Source organism: Ursus americanus, chromosome 31 (genome assembly GCF_024610735.1).
Source record: "Ursus americanus isolate L20-20 chromosome 31, mUrsAme1.1.p, whole genome shotgun sequence".
Taxonomy (NCBI): domain Eukaryota; kingdom Metazoa; phylum Chordata; class Mammalia; order Carnivora; family Ursidae; genus Ursus; species Ursus americanus.
In genome coordinates, this window is record NC_142157.1 from 25500000 (window position 1) to 25521956 (window position 21957).

Sequence of the window (21957 nt, forward strand, 5' to 3'; positions counted from 1 at the left end):
ATTTGTGTCCTAAGCAGAGCGAGAAGGGTTTTGGAAGGACGCAGACACAGGACACAGAAGGGAACTAATGGTGAGGTCAAGGTCTGGGCAGGGTCTCGACCTAGGCGGTGCAGCCTGTGCCCCGGCAACAGGACCCTATGCAAGACAAGAAAACAGAAATGGGAGAGGAGAGGGGGAGGAGGGGAGAGTTGAGAGAGGAGAGGGTCTGAGAGTAAGTTTGTGCCAAAGATCAAAAAGGACTTTAAATACCAGGCATATACTCTAACCCTAACCCCTAATTCCAACCCCGGCAGAAATCTAGGGTTTTATTTTCTGGAGTCTCTGAACTGCAAAAAAAACCCTAACCCTAACCCCTAACCAAGAAAAAAAAAAAAAAAAAAAAAAGGACTTCAGATGCGGGAAGAATTGTATTTAGTAATGAAGACGCTGACGCAGCCCAGCAGGGCTACGCAGCACGTGGTTGTGCGCCCGAACTGCCCAATGGCTGGAAGACAAGGAGAAAAAAAAAAAAAAAAAAAAAAACCACCGAATCCAAGTGGGAAAGGGAGGATGCGCCCTCTCCTGGCAACTCGGAAGGATTCAGTTTCACTTTCTAGACCGCCTGCTCCAGTCAGGATCCCCCTGCCTGGTCTTTCACACCACCCTTGAGTTAATAATCTCTAAAATTGGGCAGTGGGTAGCAACTCAGTCCCTGGCCCCACACCCAATACCCGAGGATCCCTCCTGAGCCTGTCCAGGGTGCCTGGAGTGAGTCCCACTCCCACTGGGTTTTCTTCTATTTTAAACCATATTAAGGTAAGATAAAATGAGTATGAGAGGATTTGGGGGCAGGGAGGTGCGGGAGTATTTGGGGGGAGGCTGCACTCAGCTGGGGAGTCATAAGGTTGGAGTCGAGTTTCTGGTAGAGAAAGTGGTCAAGGGAGTTTTCTCAGCTGTCGGGGAGGGGGCGTCTGAAGCGTGGGGCAACCCTACCACTTCTTAGCTCCGTGACCTTGGGCAAGTCACCTGATCTTGCCGTGCCCCATTCTCTTTATCTGCAACACCCAAAAAGTTCTGCGAACCGAAAGCCTTTCTTAGTTCATTTGGCGGCAAAACCTGACCTCAACTGATGAAGAGTTACTTACAGCCTTTAGACCACTTCATGGGATTATTTATTTCATTGAAGACACATTAATTAGTTTGTATGAGATGTGCTTCAGACTTTCTTGGGGAGTTATATAAATTACATACTTTGTAATACATTACTGTCTCACCTTTCTAAAACACAAAAAATTCTGCATTCTGAAACTGGAGCTTGGGTCAAAGGTATTAAATAGGGAACCTGGAGGTACAGCCCCTACTGCCTATGGCCATTATGAGGATGAAGGGCTAAGACAAGTAAAAGTAAGAGGGCCGGGGGCACAGTGTCGTTGCTGTTGTCGCTGGTGTTAGAGCCTGCCCTGCTTCTTAGCCTGACTAGTCTGGGGTGCTGCCTCCTTCCTCTCACACTTCCGTGAGTAGATGGAACCTAAGTGTAGATAAAAAGACTAAGATTATCACGTGCTTTTAGCTGTTCACTGATGTGGTTTCGTGGTAGGTAAATGCAAAGCCGTGTAGCAGCATATTCAGTTGAGATATTCATTTATTTCATGCTTTCTGTGCTCCCCCCCCCCCCCCCCGGAGAAAGCAGCTCATCTCTTTGTGGTTCGTACCTCAAGGGCATTTGCAGGACTCTTGAACAAACAGCCTTTCTATACGCAATCTACCCCAGGTGTCCTGGAGCGAAGGGGAGAGAGGCCAGGTGGTATGTGTCAAAGCAAAATGAACAAGACTTTTAGTTTCTAAAAAAAAAAAAAAAAAGGAAGAAAGTTTTATTGGAGCCCAAGTGAGGACAGCTGCTCTGGATACACAATCTTCACAAAGAAGGAGTGCTCCAAGAAAGAAGTTTTGATATAGGGTTATATATGGTTTTTGTTTTTGTTCTTACATCAAGGGTTACAATTTGCCGTGACATAAGACATTTCAGAAAATTACAAACTTTATCTTAGGTTTTAGTATGTACAAGGTTGCGGTCTTCAGAGGCATGGGAACTTAGGGAGATTCTTATTCTTATCTCTAGAAATGTTTCTTTTAGATTTGCTAATGAAGCAGGTGTAAAAAGCGTGCTCACGGCAGAAATAGTGTCCATGCTCTGAAGTTTGGTTAAGTCGTTCTGACCTTGGTAAAAGTTAAAAATAGAGCTTCCCTGAGATCCCAGGAGCAGAGCCCACAGCATTAAAAGTTGAAGTGTTCTTTCACAGCAGTTGGAGGGAAGCGTGACTCCCACAAAGTGGGAGAGGGCTAGAGGTTGGTGGTCTCACGAGCATCAGTGGAGAGCCTCAGCCCCTTTGCCTGTAATGATACTGCGACTGAGCCTCCTGAATAGGGAGAGGCTCTTCAGCCTCACCGTGACCAAAGAAAAAGCATTTGTCAGTGTCTCTTGGAGGAGGAACAGCTTAAGGTTCGTGGATTCTAAAGTGAACCTAACTACATGGAGAATTTCTTAAATAATTTTGTTCTCTAAACTCACTTTGGCTTCCTTGTGAAATGATTCTCTGCAGTGAACAAATTTTTTATTTATTTAATCATTCAAACTTCCATTCATGTCTGCACGATTATGGAAAACAAAGGGTATGTAGGCTAGTAACCCGTAAGAAAATTGCAGTACAGTGGTCACAAAACCCTGTACCATCTGAACATGTTTCCAGTGGAAAATATTTTGAGTGTTTATTTGTTTATTGGTCAGTTTGTTATTTTTCACTTGATTAAATGCCTTTTTGTTGTCTTAAACCATGTGTGTTGCAGTTTAACAATAAAGAAAAGTCTATGGGGAAAAAAACCCCAATTATACAATAGATCTATCTGAACTATGATTCCATATATTTGAGATGTCTGGAAAAGGGAAACAGAGAGAAACAGAAAGCACACCTGTGGTTCCCTGGGGTTGGGAGTGGCTTTGACTGCAAGCAAGTTCAAGGGAATTTTGAGGGGTGATGAAAATATTCTAAAATGGGGTTGTCATGATCATTGTACGACTCTATCGGCATGATTAGAATCATTGAGCTTACAATGGCTGAAATTTATAGCTTGTAAATGGTACCTCCGTAGAGCTGCAAAAACAACACCAAAAAGCACCCTAGAGCCTAAAGTCAATAATCATGAGGTCTGATGAAGGGTACACCCTTTCTTCTGCGGATACATTTCTTGGAAAAGTTCAACGGGATTACCGCGTGACCCTGCAATTCCTCTACTAGACGTACACCCCAAAGGATTGAAAATAGGCGCTCAAATGAGTGTGTGTATTTCCTCTTGCGGCTATCTGGCACTGAAGCAACTGCCTGTAGGAGAAGGGAGGTGTATAGTCGAGGCTTCCATCAGAAGAGGCTCTGGGATCAGAGTCTAACCTGCCATGAGTTTGCAAGCCAAGCATCTTGAGTGCTGGGAACAATGGCCCTGCTTTATGAAAAGCCAGAGCACAGTGTGTGTGGTCTTTGTTTAATTCCTCTCCTTTGCCTCATGTCTGTAGATCTTGAAACAGTAAACTCCTTGGGGAGGACTCAGTGTTTATCGGTCCTCTGCGAATATTAAAAAAGAACACCCTAGTGATACGACGACTTGCCAATTACTTCCTGCTCCTGTCCATTATGTATACACAGAAGCTGTCCCAGACTCCAGCACGTTTTCTCTCAAGTCAAAGCAGAACGTGGATTTACACGTTAAATTCTTGTTTCCTTGTTTTGCTCTAGAACTGTCAAGAATTCCTGGAGTAAAATTTTCCATTGGAGTGCTTAGGAGGCAGAGCCAGGGATTCGGGAGTGTCATCACCCTAAGACACCACAGCTCTCTGTCGTGGTCTGAAAATCCCAGCCATTGTCTTCGTCCTACACCTGGTGAGTGAGAAACAGCCTGGGTGTCTCGTTTTCTACATAGTTCCTTGCTTCTGATTAAATAATTCATCTGTCACTGTTGAAGCCCATGTGATTTGTCTTTTTTCCATCTCACTTATTCTTTCTCAGAATGAAAGTCCTCACTTCTCAGAAGTGAAGGGTGGTGTAGGGGACACAGTCCTGGGTATCAGGCTACCTGGGTCTGGCCTGAGAACGCACGAAGGGGCAGAGTTCCTTGGACCTTGGCCTCTGCATAGGTGAGGTACAGAGGCCGGGACAGTACAGAAGCCGGGACAGGTGATCTCTTAGCTTCCCTCCAACTCTGAAAATACAGCATTCCTTTCTGTTCATTATATTCGGTATCTTGTCTTAACAAATGCCAAATTAACTCAATTTCAGTTTAGACTTCTTTTTTGTACTGTTGATCATGGTTCTTTAGAGAAACAACCAATAGGATATATGTGTGTATGTGTCTATACAATTTTATTTTGATTTTGCAATTTCAATTGTATTTATGTAATAATATATTTATTATAAGGAATTGGCTCATGCCAATAGAAGCTGACAAATTTCTAAATCTGCAGTCGGCAAGCTGAGGCCCAGGAGAGCTGTTGGTGTAATTCTAGTCCAAAAGCTGGCAGGCTTCACACCCATGAAGTTGCTGTTTCAGTTGGAGCCTGAAGGCTGGAAATAACTGATGTCTCAGCTCAAGGCAGTCAAGCAGGAAGACTTCCTTCTTATCTGGGATAGGGTCAGCATCCAGTTCTATTCAGGCCTTCAACTGATTAGATGAGACCCACCCACACTAGGGAGAGCAATTGCTTTTTTCCATCTTATCCATTTAAATGTTAAACTCATCCCCCCATTCCCTTCTAGAATAGTGTTTTTCCAAATATCTGGGTACCCCACAGCCCAGTCAGGTTGACACATAAAATTAACTGTCATATTTCTATAGAGGCTGGTTGACTGCTTGGCTAGTTCAATGATCACAAATGATGTTGCAATTTGAAAAGCCGCAAGTCCCCTGAGAAAATGTATTCATGGATGACTTCCAAAGAGACTTTGGTAAACCTGGATACAAAATCTTTGCTGGATTGCCCATGACCTTTTGTACCCATAAAACCTCAGTGTTCCCCTCAGCAGACTCCATTAACCCTTATATGGTATTGTGGACAGAGGTCCTATCATAGGCCAATAGACAGTTATTAAATTCATAGACATGAGCAGGAAATCAGCTTTCTGTGGGCTTGGTCTCCTCTGATTTTCACAACTGGATGCCAGGAGCACATTTCTTTCCTAAGCTCCATGGGTCAATTCTCTAGCTAATAGAGCTTTAAATTTTGCAACCAATTACTCCATTGATATTCCTGCCCTCATCCATTCCTCTTTCTGGTTCCATTGGAAACTAAGGGAAAAAATGACTTTGATTACACAGGAGTTGTTCCAATGTGGAAGTCACATCAAGCAATTCACATAAAGCAGTTCTCACCAAGTTAATGGGATCCAACCCCAGGGAGGCGGGAAAAAGTCCCAGCCAAAATACACTTCTTGCAGAGACAATTGGATATTCATGGAATATTATGGCAGTGGTGGCCAAGCTTTGAAAAGCTGGCTGTGAAAACTCTAAGAGGAAGGTCTATTTGTGAACTTGGAAGTGCTGAGGCATTATTTCCCACTGCCATGATTTCAGAGATCTTACATAAATGTAGAGCTTTCCCATTCATTGGGTCTTATTGAAATTCTGGGAAACTGCTTCATTCTGTTTATTCTAGAAAAAAGGGAAGAGTCTCTGTGGATATTTTATAAAACAATTTCCTGTCTACCTTGGTGCACATCCTCATGAATTCTTTTAGTCACCTTCAGTGCAAAAGTATAGTTTAGTTGATTCTGGCTTGGTTGGCTCAACGGTACCTTGTTGGCCTGCGTGTTCATGAAATGTCACTCAGCGACTTCTCTCTGCCCTGGGCACCCTTTCTTCCTGCTCCTATCTCCCACCGTCTGATTTCCCACCCTCACTCTCTGTTTGTGTCATCACCCTTTCCCCTGGAAGGCTGTGTGATAAAGCAGTGACACCTGGGTGTGCTTTCAATGCAGGTTGCTACTTTTCCAGAGCCTTTTGCATTTAAGATCATGTCTAACATCGTAATAAAAACTTTGTCTATTAGAAGAGCTCCAGGGATCCACTAGCAGGGGGGGGACTTCTTCTTAGGGTTGGGTCCTTCCCAGTAAGCTTGAAATCGGAGATATTGGGGACCCCCATCTCAGCTACAAAAAAGTCATGTATTTTATTCTGTCATAAAAAGGGGGATACATTTGGGAGTTTTTATGTAGGTGGAGTGGACAGAATTTCAGGGTGATGAGATGTGACAGGTGAGAAGAGGCGAGCAGTTGAAGACAATTAAGAATTTCTGCCCTGGGTGACCAGATGGATGGGCAGTACCTGTGGGGTAAGTGTGTGGTATCCACAACCATTTGGGAAAATGAACCTCAGGAGAGAGATTAGTGTCCAAAGCCATAGAGCTGTCAGAAGGATAGGAGCGGAGAAGTAAGTTTGAAACTTGGAGACTTTAGTTAATCAATTCCCATAGGGTTCAGAAGAAAAAAGCAATAATACTAAACTGTTTGGTTGTGTTCTTTATTTGATTAAATATGCTCATACATGCTAAATAATAAACTCATTATGTAAACATGACGCTCTACAGATTTGGCCATTATATGTAAGCTGCAAGATATAGTTTATATGGTTGGCTATGTATTTCTTGGCTCTTAGTCAGACCCTAGAGAATTTGAGGAGAAAATTTATTCTACAACTAATTCTACATGTATCTCCATATTCAGTTAATAAAAAAATGCTTTCCTCCTTCTCATCCTGTCTTCTTGATGCTGCTTAATGCCTCATTTGCTTCTTTTGCCTAATTTTTTGGAGACGAGAGCAGGCAGGTGAGAGACAACCTGTCTCATTATATTCACTTGGTGGCTTCGGTTAGTTCTAGAATGTCGTCCATGGGAGACCTGCAGCTTAGCTTCCATCCCTGGTGCTCATGTTACAAGATCAAAAACTCATTTTTCAACATGATTCATCCTACTTAGTGGCTTGTGCTAATTATAGTTGATATGGGCATTTTAGGGGATGTCTTCTCATCATGTTCCTTTCTTGTATTTGTAAACATTGGTTTGCTCATTTCATATTTCCCCTTCATTTATTCCAAGATTTATATCTCTGCTATGGAATTGGAATCCTTCTCTCTTTGGAATGGCTTGTAAATCCTTTTGATCCTTCTCAACACTATTTCTAAACTGTTGAATCTTTTTATGATAACTAAGAACCAATTTTTAAAAAGCCAATAAAAAATGACTAAACAGTGGGGTGCGGGGTGGTTCCGTTTTTTAAGTGCCTGACTTTTGGTTTTGGCTCAGGGCGTGGTCTCATGGGTCTTGAGATCCAGCCCCACATCGGGCTCTGCACTCAGCGTGGAGTCTGCTTGAGTTTCTCTCTCCCTCTCCCTCTGCTCGTCTCCCGCATCTCTCTCTCTCTCTGAAATAAATAAATAAATAAATAAATAAATAAATAAAATCTTAAAAAAAAAAAAGACTAAATGCTGAGTAAGCCTGCCCACACTTTCTGTACATAAATTGGCTAACATGAATTTACCATGGTTTAGTCTTGCTAGGATTTGATTGAGGCTGCTCTGCACGATTGCGCTGGCTACAAACGGCATGGTGGCGCTTGGCGGTGGGGATGAATGCAGGCTGCTGGGCAGCTGGCACCATAAGCACCAAGCCATGCCTCTCCCCGGTAAAGCAATTCCTTTTTCTAATTTACACAAAGGCCCTGCATTGATCAGTGGAGTCCTCGATTCAATCATTTTCTATAGCTTCTCAGCCTATGATACTATCACCAAGGGGAGGGAGCAGTATAGACCTTGTCTTCATGCGAACACACACAGAAAGTCTGGAAGAACATATCAATCTTGCCTTCAGCTTCCAGCTATACATTCCAGCCCTTTTGGAGTTCACAAGGGGTGTGCTGCCATGGCAGCTGTGCTATGCATGCAACTAGCTCCCTGCTCCCATTCTCCACGGTGCCAGACCATACTTGCTCCAACACCACCAGTGTCTTATGGTCAGGAGGAATGCCCCTTCCCCATCAGACCTCCTGTTTTCCCCTTCTGTCACCCATAACCCTGTGCTTTTCTCTCACCCACCACTTCCAGGGTTCTGACTCCCCTTGTGTTGGTACACAGGGATTGTGTTTGGTCACGTCGCTGCGTGCCCTCTTGTTGATTCTTCATGGGGAGAGGAGCAGAGGTGAGCGTAGAGTAGGGACTGGGGCAACAGTGTCCCAATTGTCTCTTATGCTCTCCCCTGTGGCAGAAGGGCAAGAGGTCTGGGAACTCTGTTTCTGAGACTCCCTTGTCACAAGGCTTCAGGACAGGGCTTAGAAGGTGAGTCTGTGCCGGGCTGGGAAATTGTGGATGCACCAAGTGTGGGGGGGGGGGCTTCAACAGATGGATTTGTAGTCTCTTTCATATTCCTTTGATGGTTCTCAGTCCCCAGGTTGTGGACATCTGTGACCACTGACAGTGGTCTTCTGCATTTTGCTGACCTCTGGGTGGCAGTTGCAACTTCCTGACTTCTGGACCACAGCTCTGGGCACGAACCTGGAAATTAGGGGTGAACCCCTGATGCTCATTGTAGGAGCCTTTGTAGGGAATTAGAGTTTTATCCATAACTCCCCAAATATTAGGAACAACTGCCTTACATTTTAAATATCAGTAAGAGTGACTTTGCAAAGGACATATCAGATAAAGGGCTAGTATCCAGGATCTATAAAGAACTTATCAAACTCAACACCCAAAAAACAAATAATCCAGGCAAGAAATGGGCAGAAGACATGAATAGACATTTCTCCCAAGAAGACATACAAATGGCCAACAGACACATAAAAAAAATGCTCCACATTCCCTGCCGTCAGGGAAATAAAAATTAAAACCACAATGAAATACTACCTCATGCCAATCAGAATGGCTAAAATTAACAAGTCAGGAAACAACAGATATTGGAGAGGATGAAGAGAAAGGAGAACCCTCTTACACTGTTGGTGGGAATGCAAGCTGGTGTAGCCACTCTGGAAAACAGTATGGACATTCCTCAAAAAGTTAAAAATAGAGCTACTCTATGGCCCAGCAATTGCCCTACTGGGTATTTACCCCAAAGATACAAATGTAATGACCCGAAAGGGCACCTGCACCCCAATGTTTATAGCAGCAATGTCCACAATAGCCACATTGTGGAAAGAGCCAAGGTGTCCATCGACAGATGAATGGCTAAAGGAGATGTGCTAAACACACACACACACACACACACACACACACACACACACACACACACACACGTATACAATGGAATATGACTCAGCCATGACAAAGGATGAATACTTACCATTTACATCAATGTGGGTGGAACTAGAGGGTATTTTGCTGAGCGAAATAAGGCAATTAGAGAAAGATACTATATGGTTTCACTCATAGGTGGAATATAAGAAATGATGCAGAGGATCATAGGGGAAGGGAGGGAAAACTGAATGGGAAGAAATCAGAGAGGGAGACGAACCATGAGAGATTCTTTTTTTTTTTAATAATATTTTTTTATTATATTGTGTTAGTCACCATACAGTACATCCCTAGTTTTTGATGAAAAGTTCCATGATTCATTACTTGCGTATAACACCCAGTGCACCCTGCAATACGTGCCCTCCTTACTACCCACCACCAGGAAACAAACTGAGGGTTGCTGGAGGGGAGAGTGTGGGGGGGTGGGTAAGGAGGGCACTTGATGCGATGAGCACTGGGTGTTCTATGCAACTGATGAATCACTGAACTGTACCTCTGAAATTAATGCTGTACTGTTTGTTGGCTAATTGAATTAAAAAAAAAAGAGTGACTTGAAACTGTGGGGCCAAGATCTTTGGAAATATCTGAAAAGCATGGTAACCCGTGTATTTTGCGTTTACAACTTATAAGTTTGGGGCTTCCTTTCATTTCTCATTGTCATGGGACATATTTACCAAGTAAAATCTACCTGATTATAAACTCCTTGAGGGATTGAGATTATTCTGTTTATCCTATTTGTCATCTTTCCCTCTCTTGGGACTTCTTCTCTTGGCCTAGAAACATATGGCGGTCCCTACCATTCCCAAAATAACTCCATCACTAAGTAGGTGAGGCCTAAAGTTTTTGGCCTGAAAGGGGCGATTGTGGATCAAAAAGCCTCTATTAAGCAAAATTTAGGACATTTTTCTTTCAATGGCCTTGAATATGGTGACATGCATTATTCACACAGAATTCAGTATTTCCTGATTGCTCCTGAATGAGTTCCCTTTTGCTCCGTCCAAGATCACTAAGGACCTCTAATTGCTAAACTCAATGGATGTGTAATGGGATGCAGGATTGTTTTTAGCGGAAGAAGCTGACATTTCAAAATGGTTAGCCCTTTCTATTTCTGGCTTGGGACACCCTGGTCATCTTGGAGCAGACCTTCTTTGTTCTGGAAAGAGTCACGGGTGTTGCCCCTTTTAGTTCCTGAGCTGCAACGTTTCTAGGGGGAGTGTGCACTAGCATGCTTACTTAATTTTCCTTAGGCAGGGGCTGGGTCCCTGGCTTGAGGTAGACCCCAGGCCTTGACCATAGCTAAAGGTTTCAGGGGGGATAGCTTTGTTGTTTTGTCAGGGTCTTTGTGGGGGCTCCGAAAATAGGACCTTTCCCTTTCCGTGGCCTTTAACACACTGACATGCATTATTCACACAAAACTCAGTCGTTCCTGAATGCTTTTGGCTGAGAACCCTTTTGGGGTGTCCAAGATCTTCCTCCCTGCCTGGCTTCTGAACAAATGGGGACATAAGACAAGAGAGAAGGGCAGATGGAAAAATTAACATTTTCCTTTAGGACTGATTAAGCCTTGGCTGGAGGGCTTATTTACTAGGGAACTTGGCTTGCTGAGTTTTGACAGACGAGTCCACCCAGGCCAGTCCCGGCTACCACACCCTGGGGGCCCTAGAGGAGCAAAGCAGAACTCATGCTTTTGCGGGCAACTCCCTCTGAAGAGGAAAAAGAGAAGGGAGCGAATAAAGAATAAATGTGCACCGTTGTTTCCTCCCAAATTAACCACTCAGACAAGTCACCCTGCCTCCCCTAGGTTGAAGTAAATAAATGGGTGGAAAGATCCAGGAGGGTGGCCCCAGTGAGCTCCTTCCTACCTCCCTTCCTGGAGGAAACACCCGGAATAGGGAAGACGTGTCCCCTTGACATGACCAATGGAACAGGGAGAACTAAAACCAGGTCAGCTGGTGGGAAGGTACCCTGGGGTACCTGACGGGAGGGTGCTTTCCACGCACAGCAGGTAAACTGATGCTGTCACTGCTTCTGTTCCCAAACACACCAGAATCATAAGGGTGCTTGGGGAAAATGGCTGCATGGTGTGTGTTACATGGAGTGGTACCTTGGCTCAAGGTAATACTGAGGACACAGGCAATCCTGCCTCCCGTGTCCCACATCGTTGGGCTGGCAGCAGCCTCAAATCCTTGGTTTTGAGCCTCTGACACAGAACTGGTGGCTTTTAGCAGAGACACCACCGGACTGGCCACCACTCCTGCCCCTTCTCTGTGAAGTGACACTTCTTGGGGTGGGTATCTTCCATGGTATAGGCTTGTCTGGGGTTCTCAGACTCATGAGATAGGAACCTTCAGAATGTTAGGGTGGGCTGTTGGCACTTATAGCTGGGAGCTTACTGTCCCTGTGGCTTGAATACTAAAGAAATGCCACTTTTTGTACCTCAAATGGTACGAAATGATGGTGCGGTGGGTATGTGACGTGTAGCTCCTTCCCTTGTGTGATTTTCCTGATGCCTCTGCTGCATTTAACAGCTGTGATCATACACGCAGCTCCTGTGCTCCCTTCACGCCACCCTGAGAGCTCGATCCGGCCTCCCCCACAGCTGCAGTGTGTTTTCCTGATATTCCTCCTCAGCCTGCTGCAATGCTTAATGCTCGACGCTCTCCCTCCTCACCCTGGAAAGCCTCTCTCCCTCTTATGGTCCTGCGCTTGCTGTCCCCCAATCATCAGACCTTCTGTAACCAATCACTCGCTGCAACCCTTGAAACATCTCAAAATCAACATGCTACAACCCCCGAATTCATAATCTTGGCCAAATTGGCTCTCTGTCTCTATTCTCCATCTCGATTCATGTCATGACATTCAGACAGTTGAGTTAGAAATTTAGGGGCACCTCTGACTCTTCCCCCCACATTGAGTTAGTTATCAAGACCTGACCCTTAAAAAAAAACTTCTTAAGCTTTTCTAAACTCTATTAGCATTTCTGCTTCTCGTGTGCTGGTAAGTGACTAACAGCTCTGAGGGGAAGCCTTGCTTTATAGCATTTGCCTAATGTCTGTGGCGTAAATACTCCCACCACGGCTGCCATGGCTGATTTCAAGCCATCCAAGGTTTAATAGTGTCTCCCCCAAATTTCTAGAAACTGCATTGGCTTTTGCAAGATGGTACAAGCCAGTTCCACTGCACCTTGGCCCCAACCCTCCTTGGTGCTTCTCAGCCCGTCCCTCTTCAAACTCCTCTCCCCTCAAGCCATTCTGTAGCCAGCTGCTACACTCGGGTCCGACCCTGCCACTCCCCTGCAGAAACGATGCTGGCGGCTTCCTGGGTGATTCAATCCACACCGCTCACCAGTGCCCTGAGCTCTTGGAGACACAACCCTGCCTACCTCGCCAGTGTCATTTCTTGGCTCCTATCTTTTTTTTTCTCTTTGAGGCTCAGCTCAGCTGAAACCCCCTCCCACCATTTTTCAGGTTGGGTCAGTTGCCCCATCTCAGCAGGCTTTGATTACTGCACTTATAGCCTTGTACTTATGGGGTTTTGTTTTTGGTCTTTCTTTCTTATGAATCTATAAGCTTCTTGAGGGAGAAATCATGTGTTTGTTTTTTTCCCCTAGCTTTCTATATATAGAACAGTGGCTTTCTCATTGAAATTAATCAATAAACACTTCTTTTTTTAAAATAAGGCTTCTTTTTCTTTTCTTTTTAAAAAAGATTTTATTTATTTATCTGAGAGAGAGAGAGAGAGAGAGAGAGAGCATGATGTGGGGGAGGGGCAGAAGGAGAGAGAGAAGCAGACTCCCTGCTGAGCAGGGAGCCCAACATGGGGGCTCAGTTGGATCCTAGGACTGTGGGATCATGACCTAAGCCAAAGGCAGACGCTTAACTGACTGAGCCACCCAGGCACCCCTGAAATCAATCAATAAAGAGTTCTTACCGGGGATGTACTGTATGGTGACTAACATAATATAATAAAAAATCATTATTAAAAAAAAAGAGTTCTTAATTATTAAAGTAAGATTATCAAAGTTCTGCACGCACTCGTGTGTGTGTGCGTGCATGTGTGTGTGCATGTGTGCATGCGTGTGTGTGCGTACATGTGTGTGCATGCATGTGTGTGTGTGTGTGTATTGGGGATGAGGTGGAGGTTTAACAATTGTCTATTTACCTGTTTCTGTGTAACAACTGCTCCTCCCCCAATTGTGGCTTAAAACAGCAGCAATTGTTTTGCTCAGGGACCTGGGGTCTCACGGGGTCTGCTAGGCAGCCCTTGCCCTAGTTTCTTCTGCAGATGCTGCTGCAGTCAGGTGGGAGCTGGAGCGGGAGCCGTCTCAAAGACTTTACCTCCCTATCTGGGAAGACTCAGATGGTCGGGGCTCCTCAGTACTCTGTCCCCACACATGGCAGCCTCAGTGGCTGGACTTCTTCCAGGTGGTTGGAAGTGGACTTCCTCTGCCCCTGCTCCCACCTGTCCCCCCATGATGACTGTCATCTGTCTATTTCCATGTTTGGAGAGTACACCCCCTCCCCAACACTACAAGATGCTTTCAGATGTGCTTTTCCTGCTTTCAGTCATGACGGACCAGGTTTTAGGTCAGAAGCTCCAAGTTTTTCCTTCCTGAGGCTGAAAACTCTTCTCGGTCTTTCTGCAGCTAACCATGTGTCTCCCGAAAGTCACTACGATGGCGACAGTGGAAGCCAAGTTGTTGAGAGAAAGCCCTGGGAGCTCTGACTGGCAGATTATAGGTTAAAAAAAAATAGGTGAGTTTTTATTTTTAAAACCCACAATCCGTATTTTCCTTCCCCGTCCCTCTAGATCCCGATCTCTGCCACTTTCCCCTTCCCTTCATTGATCACAGATAAGGTTTTCACCAGCAATTTACAACAATTGAATACTTTTTGCACCCTATTTCGTGCAATAGATACTTTTTTAAAAAGGCAAGTTTTTTGACGGTGATAAAGCCATAAAAATGATCTTCAAGGATTTGAACTAAGCAGGAAAATGCTCGGCCAGCAATCCGAAGACCTGGGCTAGATCCCAGCTGCACTATTCAACAGTCACCTCTCTGAGCATCACTGTCCTCATGTGTAGAACTGTAACGCCTGCCTTGATGGCCTTGAACACCCATAAGGATCAGCTGAGCTAATACACGCCAGGGTGACTGTCAGAGCGGGACACACACGCAACACTGCACTCTCCCAATGCACCAGATGAATGCCCTGAGCAGAGCAAGGGCCATGGACGCTGACCTCAGATCTGAATTCTGGACCCTGTCATGCACTGGCTGGTTTTCTGTAACACCCCTTTCCCCTGGTTCTCCTGCTGCCTGTTTGGGGTCACTGCTCCTAGGCAGGTGCTCCTCCCGTTGATGTCTGATGGCTGGAATCCTCAGGTCTTGCTCCTGGGTTCTACCCTCTGTGTGTGAGCTCTCTCCAGGGAACCTCATCATTGCCATGTCCTTAAATCCCATCTCTTTGTGGTGACTCCCAAGTTTATATCCCCCTGTCAGACCTCTTCTTTGAGTTCCATGCTGGTCTGTCCACCTGCCTCCTGGAGATCCCTCTTCTGGTGCTGCACACACAGCTCCAGTATAACTGGATGAAAGCAGTTCTGATCACGTGCTGTCCAGCAATGCGTGGGATGCCACGCGCATCCAGCCCACCCACCTGAGTTCTTCACGTGGTCTCCTCTACATCTCTGTGAGCTTGAAGTTCACCATCGGCAACTAACTTAGCTCTGGGTAGATCCATTCCAGTTACACCGTCACCTCCCGCTACTCACTTCCCGCGTAGCTCGGTCCACACGCCCGATGGCAGTACTCATTTCTTGTTCGCTTGACCGTTACTGGTTATCCTTTCTAGAAAATTAGCTCCATGAGGGGGACCGCATCTCCTGTTCACCATTCTAGCCCCAGGGCCATGCAAAGTGCCTGACCCATAGCAGATACTCTGCAATTATCTGATGAGCACATGAATGCGTGCCCTGAGCGGGTTACTAACCTTGAGATAACTAGGTCTACTCCGTAACAGGAGAATTGGGTGAGATATGAGATAATACCCTGAGAAGAGCCTAGTCCAGGACCTGGCACATCGTAGGTGCTTAATAAATGTTAGTTCCCCTTCCTATAAAGAATAAAAGAATACGCTATACAGGTTGTAAGGAATATGTCCTTAATAAAGATTCACTACATAAGAGGTGGGGAGAGGGTTCCTGGTTAGGAGCTTCTTAGGACCCAGCCAGGCAGAGAAGTCTAGAAAATTCTCTTCAAATAAAGACCTCCGTGTGTCATATTCACCCACCCCAGATAATACTTGCTTACTGTTGCATTCAGAAAGACATGAAAACAAAACAAAATCAAGGCCAGAGCTGCTACCATGTGGCCGTTGCTAGGCTGGATTCTAGGGATCCCGTGACAAAGGAAACGTTGACTTCCACTCCGTAATCGTTGTTGGTTGTCATGGGGTTCCTTAGTTCTCATGACTTGCTCAACTAAACAAAACAAAGGCGCTTTATGAAACTTCAGAGGAAATAGGAAGTAGTAAGAAAGACCCTTAGCTTTTGAGATATTTATTAAAAGTTGGAGAGATTTGTCATAAAGGGATGGAGAGCATCCGTGCCAGGAGGAACAGCGCCCGGAATGCAGTGGGTACCTGACGCTCATTAAGCCGGATCGAATTTTCCCCAATCTGTGACTGTTTGCGTCCAGCAGATGGCGCCAAACGACTGGTTCTAGCTGGGATACACAGGCTCTGGAAAACATGAAATGTGTTTCTACAAAGCCGGCATCTTAAACAGGGCGCTCGAATTGTCTGTCTCAGACCCTTTCTTTCTCCTTTTTTAAAAAAAGATTTTATTTTTAGGTAATCTCTACACCCAACGTGGGGCTCGAACTTACAACCCAGAGATCAAGAGTCATATGCTCTACTGACTGAGCCCACCAGGCACCCCTTTGAGATCCTTTGGCTCTCTTTTAGTATGACCTGTGGATCAGAGTAAGGCGTGGACAAGAAAATGGTTGCCTGTCCTGGAATGTGGTAATATTGCGGAATAATGGAAATGCAGGTGAAACACAAGAGATAACCTAGTAAAACTGCATCTAAATATGGAGTGGACATGTGTGTGTGTACTTGTGATGAAAAATTCCTCAAAAAAGAGGTAATGAGAAAGTATTTTTTTAAATGTTTTTTTATTATATTATGTTAGTCACCATACAGTACATCCCTGGTTTTTGATGTAAAGTTCGATGATTCATTACTTGCGTATAACACCCAGTGCACCATGCAATACGTGCCCTCCTTACTACCCATCACCAGCCTATCCCATTCCCCCACCCCCCTCCCCTCTGAAGCCCTCAGTTTGTTTCTCAGAGTCCATAGTCTCAATGAAAAAGTATTTTTAAAAACCTATAAAGAGAATTAAAAAAGTTGGAGAAGATGAAAGAGCGTATACTCAAGTGAGCATAGTAGGGAACTTAATTTGGAAAGTATTAATATGGAAAGTCCAAACGAAAGGGTCCTATTCCTCTATTCCTCACAGTCCTAGTGGGTGACTTGAATTTCAGTGACTATCCTAAGCAGAGGATTCAGAAAAAAGACCAAATTGTCTAGAACCAAATCAATGAAATTCATTTCAAGGGACTCTCCCTGGCTCTCAGGGACTGGGAAGGACCCAAACCACACACAGTGCCTGTTAGGGAAGAGAAAGCCAAAGCTTCGGGTTCTGAAAGAGGACATTCTCTACTGCAGAAAAGGAGAAAAGCAAAAAGCAGTGTTGAATGGTCATGGTAGACCTGTTGGGTTCACTTTCTTTTTAGGCTTTAAGAATCTCCCATTGAAGGGACCCTGGATGGCTCAGTCGGTGGGCATTCGACTCTTGATTTCAGCTCAGGTCATGATCTCGGGGTTCCGGGACCGAGCCCCGTGTTGGGCTCTATGCTCAGTGTGGAGTTGCTTGTCCCTCTCCCTTTGCTCCTCCCCCTGTACTTTCTCTCTCTCTCTTTCTATCTCTAAAGTAAATAAATAAAATCTTAAAAGAAACAAAAAGGGAAAATCTCCCATTGAAACAAAAAGTCTGCATTGGATAAGGTGGAGGCTATGAAGAAGGGGTTTCTTCCTGCTGTTCTTGGGGCATGTGTTGCTCAGGTTAGAAGCTATTTTCAGAGCAGGACCATTGCTCTAGTTTGGAAAATGGTTCTCTGTGTCCTGGAGCCCCTACCTGGAGACATTTCCAAAGGGAAGACACAGGGAGAGCATCCCTGAGATATTCCAATGATTGTACACAGGCTACTGCTGAAGACCAGACTAAGACCCTCTCACAGCTTGCCCAGGGAGGTATGGCTGCTCTCGGGAATGTGCGAGTTAAAAAACTCTTAAGTGAAATGATGCTCCAGGCAGAAGCGTCATTAAAACATAATAGTATGTAATTACGGGCTTTGCAATTTCCCTCAATTCCAATGGATTTACAATGCTGCTTGCAAAAAATTTTTTTAATTCCTTTCTTTTACAAGAATTGACTTCTTACAAAAAGAGTATGACACCCAGGTTGTTTCAAATTTGAGCTTAATTATAAAATCTATGGAGAGGAACAGTGTTTAATCCAGACTATTCCAATTCATCATTCAAAAAAATGTCTTGTGAACATACTCTGATAAGCTAGTGGCTCTCAAGAGTAATATGCTAAAGAGTCATCTGCAGTGAGGGGGGCACCTGGGTGGCTCAGTCGATTAAGCATCCCACTCTCGATCTCAGCTCAGGTCTTGATCTCAGGGTCCTGAGTTCAAGCTCCACATTGGGCTCCAGGGCATGGAGTCTACTTAAAATAAAATAAAAGAATCACCTGGGGTTCGTTTGTTAAGGTGCAAATTCCTACCCCAATGGCCAGACATTCTGATTGTAGAGACTGGGGGTGGAACTCAGGAATTTGCATTTTAGAGTTAATGTCTTCATTTCAAGTAATTCAGAGCAGAAGATGGAAAGACCATCCTTAGAGAAATACTGCCCTAAGCAAGGCAGGATTAGTCAGTCAGAGAAACCTTCAAACTGACTTACTTCCATTCATTCATTCACTCCCTCCCCCCCCTTTTTTTTTTAAGATTTTATTTATTTATTCGACAGAGACAGAGACAGCCAGCGAGAGAGGGAACACAAGCAGGGGGAGTGGGAGAGGAAGAAGCAGGCTCATAGCGGAGGAGCCTGACGTGGGGCTCGATCCCAGAACACCGGGATCACGCCCTGAGCCGAAGGCAGACACTTAACCGCTGTGCCACCCGGGCGCCCCCTACTCCCTCCCCTTCTTCTGAACACTTAATTCACCAAACATTTCTGGTGTCCTACCTTTGAACTTGGTGCTGTGGGACATAGTTAATACAAGGAGACTCAGTTCCTGCTTGAAGGAACTTCTATCTAATGTCTGATACAGATATTCACGTCTATATGAATGACAATGTCAGGTGTTAAGCAGTGTTTGCAGATATGATATGGGTGTCAAAGAGTATCTCAGGGATCGAGAAGGAAGTCTTGTCCGTGTGAGCTCAGGGAAGGAGGAACCGCTCTGCGGACAGGGTGGAACATTGCCTGGGGCCTGAATAATGAGAAGTGAGCAGGATATTTGAGGTGCAGGAACAGCCTTGTTTCATATCCTATGTATTAAGCAAGAATATTATTATCATCCATAGCCTCTACTAAAGATAGCAGAGTGGCAAAGCACGGCCAGGGATTAAAAGTATAATCTCGTTAACTGCCTTCAGAGGAGAAAGAAGGACGAGAAGCCAAAAGTTCCTGAATCAGCAAAATCATCTCCTTGTTTTTTTCAATATTCTGCTGTCAATTGGACCATTCGCTACTTTGCTAAGTTGATAGAGAGTAGAAATGCTTGACATGACATGTTTATTACATATAACCTGTTTTTCTCATAGACCGATATCTCTTTCATCCAGCTGCCTTCAGAAAGTTAAAATTATGATAAGACACATGACAGGTATGAGCAATTAGCACCTTAAGAAGAGGATTAGGACTGTTCAAAGCCAGGGGAGGGAGATTAGTCAAATCAAACATCACTTATTTAACAAAGAGATCTGTATTCCTAATACTTATGTTCAGACGTGGTATTTTTCTTAGCTGTATTTTTCCTATTTCATTACATGAAAGAAATTTTAATCCATCTACCTTGTTCCCCTGCCCCAGCCCTGTTTGCCAGTACCCTACAGAGCATCAGAAACCAAATATTTAAAGTATTATGTCACTGAGTGTGTAGAGAAGTGGCATTTTTCTACCGCCATGCTTGGTGAGAAAGGACACAGACTTTGGAGCCAGACAATTGGGTTTTTAACCTTAGCTCGATCACTTTCTATCTGCATAGCTTTGGCGAAGTTACTTAGCTTTTATGGGCCTCGGTTTCCTTATCTGTAAGCAGACATAAATAGGATTCTTATGATGATTAATGAATACATATAAAAGCACTTAGAATAGCCCATAGCAAGGGCTCAGTCATTGTCAGCTACCATCATGAGCTCTGGTGTTAAGGAAGATACACAAGGACAAGTTTCATAGGATACGTAGGTAGACTGGAGAGGTATTAATATATTTTGAAAATCAGCTATGATATGGGGCTAAAAGTTATTCAACCCCCCAAGAAAATTATATCTTCTCTTGTAACAGAAAACATTTAGACTATAAGAATGCGTAATATAAAATCATATAACACATATTTTAAATATGAGAATAACAAGAATAAGGACATAAAAGTACTGGAGAGGAGTCCAGTACAAAAACACATACATGGTGTCTTATGTACACGCAATGGCTGAACTACACATTTGTCTCTAAGCTCCCTGGTAATCACTGCAGAAAAGAGGGACATGATCAGTTGCAAGATAAAAAAAGGCCAATTGTTCAGGAGAAACACAATTACTTACACAATTACTTGCACTGTTGTGACCCAAGGGACACTCACCAGCTCAGCTTTGGCTGAGAATTTGTAATGCAATACACAACATCTTCCACATCTTTTCAGCAGTGGAACTCCTGGGTTTCACGAGGCTGCTCTGATAAAGGTCCTCAAATCATCACCCCAGGGCACTTCAGTAACGCGGTTCTAGGAGGAGAAGGATTGTGTGGCACCTGTGGGCAGGTGCTTGGCTGCCTGGCCATCTTGCCTCATCGGGAGGAAGATTTTACAATGCCTGGAATGCCCAAAACTTCTCTCTCATTCCAAGTTGTTTGGTTTCTTAAAAGCCAATTGCAACTGTTTTCTCATTTAATCCTCAGAAACCTTTGAGTCAGGGATCATTAAACCCATTTTACAGATAAAGAAACTGAGTCCAAGAGTACTTGGACAGTGAGGAAATGGTAGGTGAGGATTGAGGAGCTGGCTCCCAGAGCTCATCTGGACCTTCAGGCCTGACCCAGTACCAGACGTCTCCGAGCCCTGCTCCCTCCACCTCACTGCTCAGTCACTCTTTTATCCGTCAACATCTGATTTTTATGCCTATAGCTCCATTGAAATTGTGCTGGCAAAAGTCACAAATGCTAATTTATTATCAAATCCAGTGACCCTTTTCTCAGCTTGCCTTTTTTTAAAAATTTGAAACAATCAGTTATTCACTCTGTGGCATTCTGTTCTCCTTCGGTTTGGGGAGCCCTAAATACACCTGGTCCTCCTCCTACTTTCCCTACCACTTCTGCTCATTAGGCCTTTTGAGCAGCTCCTTCACCTGCCTCCTAAATGTTGGGGTCCCCGGGATTCCATCTTTGGCCCTCTCTTCATACTCCCCAAGAGAGCCAATCCTCTCACACGAATCAGCTGCCATCCCGAAAACAGTAATTCCCAGACTTACAGAGTAGAGTCACATCCTGTATGAGGTTGAGTTCTAAGATCAGGGTCTGAGGAAAAACAACATTTCTTCAACATGAGACTTGTTCATTGTTTTTCAGTTGAATAAGATGAAACAGCTGGCTCAAATTTGGAGCAATTATGTAGAAAAAAACGTTTCGTTACAGACTGGAATTATACTTGGAATGGTGAGGTGTTCGTATCGTGAGGACATAGGAAGGAAATGAGACCATCTGGAGGAGGGGCAGGTTTGTAACCCCCATTTCACTGCCTGCTTAGAGCCACTGTGGGGGGAGATGGCAGAAAAGAGAACATTCCTCCCCTCTCTCTGTTATTTATTTAAGACCATGCACACAGGTGAATTTGCATGCATTAACAATGACTCCATGAGCCTCCGTTCTCTGTCCCCTGGACATTTTCATTTGGTTTTCCCACAAGATTTCAAACTTAACATGCCCACTATTTCTCATCTTTACTTCCCTCTCAGTTTTACTTGATACAGCAAGATATCCACTATCTGTTACTGCTGTTATAATGGTACTCCCAAATTTTGGTGGCTTAACCAATAAAAACGTATTTCTCATCTGTGTCACATTCCAAAGTAGGCCAAGAGGTGGAGGGTGGAATGCGGCACAGGAGGCCCACTCTATGAGGTCATTCAGGGATCCAGACTCAAGAAGGTTCTGCCATCTTCCATAGGTAGCATCCAAGGTTGCCTTGGTGCCAACATGCAGTCAGGAGAGGGGGTAGAGGAGGGCATGGCAAGGGCACATCTATGTGTTAGCATCACACCACATCTATTCCCACTTCACCAGGCCACCTGGATGCCAGGGAAA

The 21957-nt window shown here is 44.5% G+C and overlaps 1 long non-coding RNA gene across 1 annotated transcript; it reads left to right on the plus strand.

The window, feature by feature from the left end:
- Positions 1-563: 563 nt before the first annotated feature.
- On the plus strand, positions 564-21282 carry LOC123789988 (uncharacterized). The gene is made up of 4 exons (XR_006778971.2): positions 564-795; positions 3765-3908; positions 13944-14052; positions 16153-21282. It is a non-coding gene; the product is annotated as an uncharacterized LOC123789988 (long non-coding RNA).
- The last annotated feature ends 675 nt before the right edge of the window (positions 21283-21957 follow it).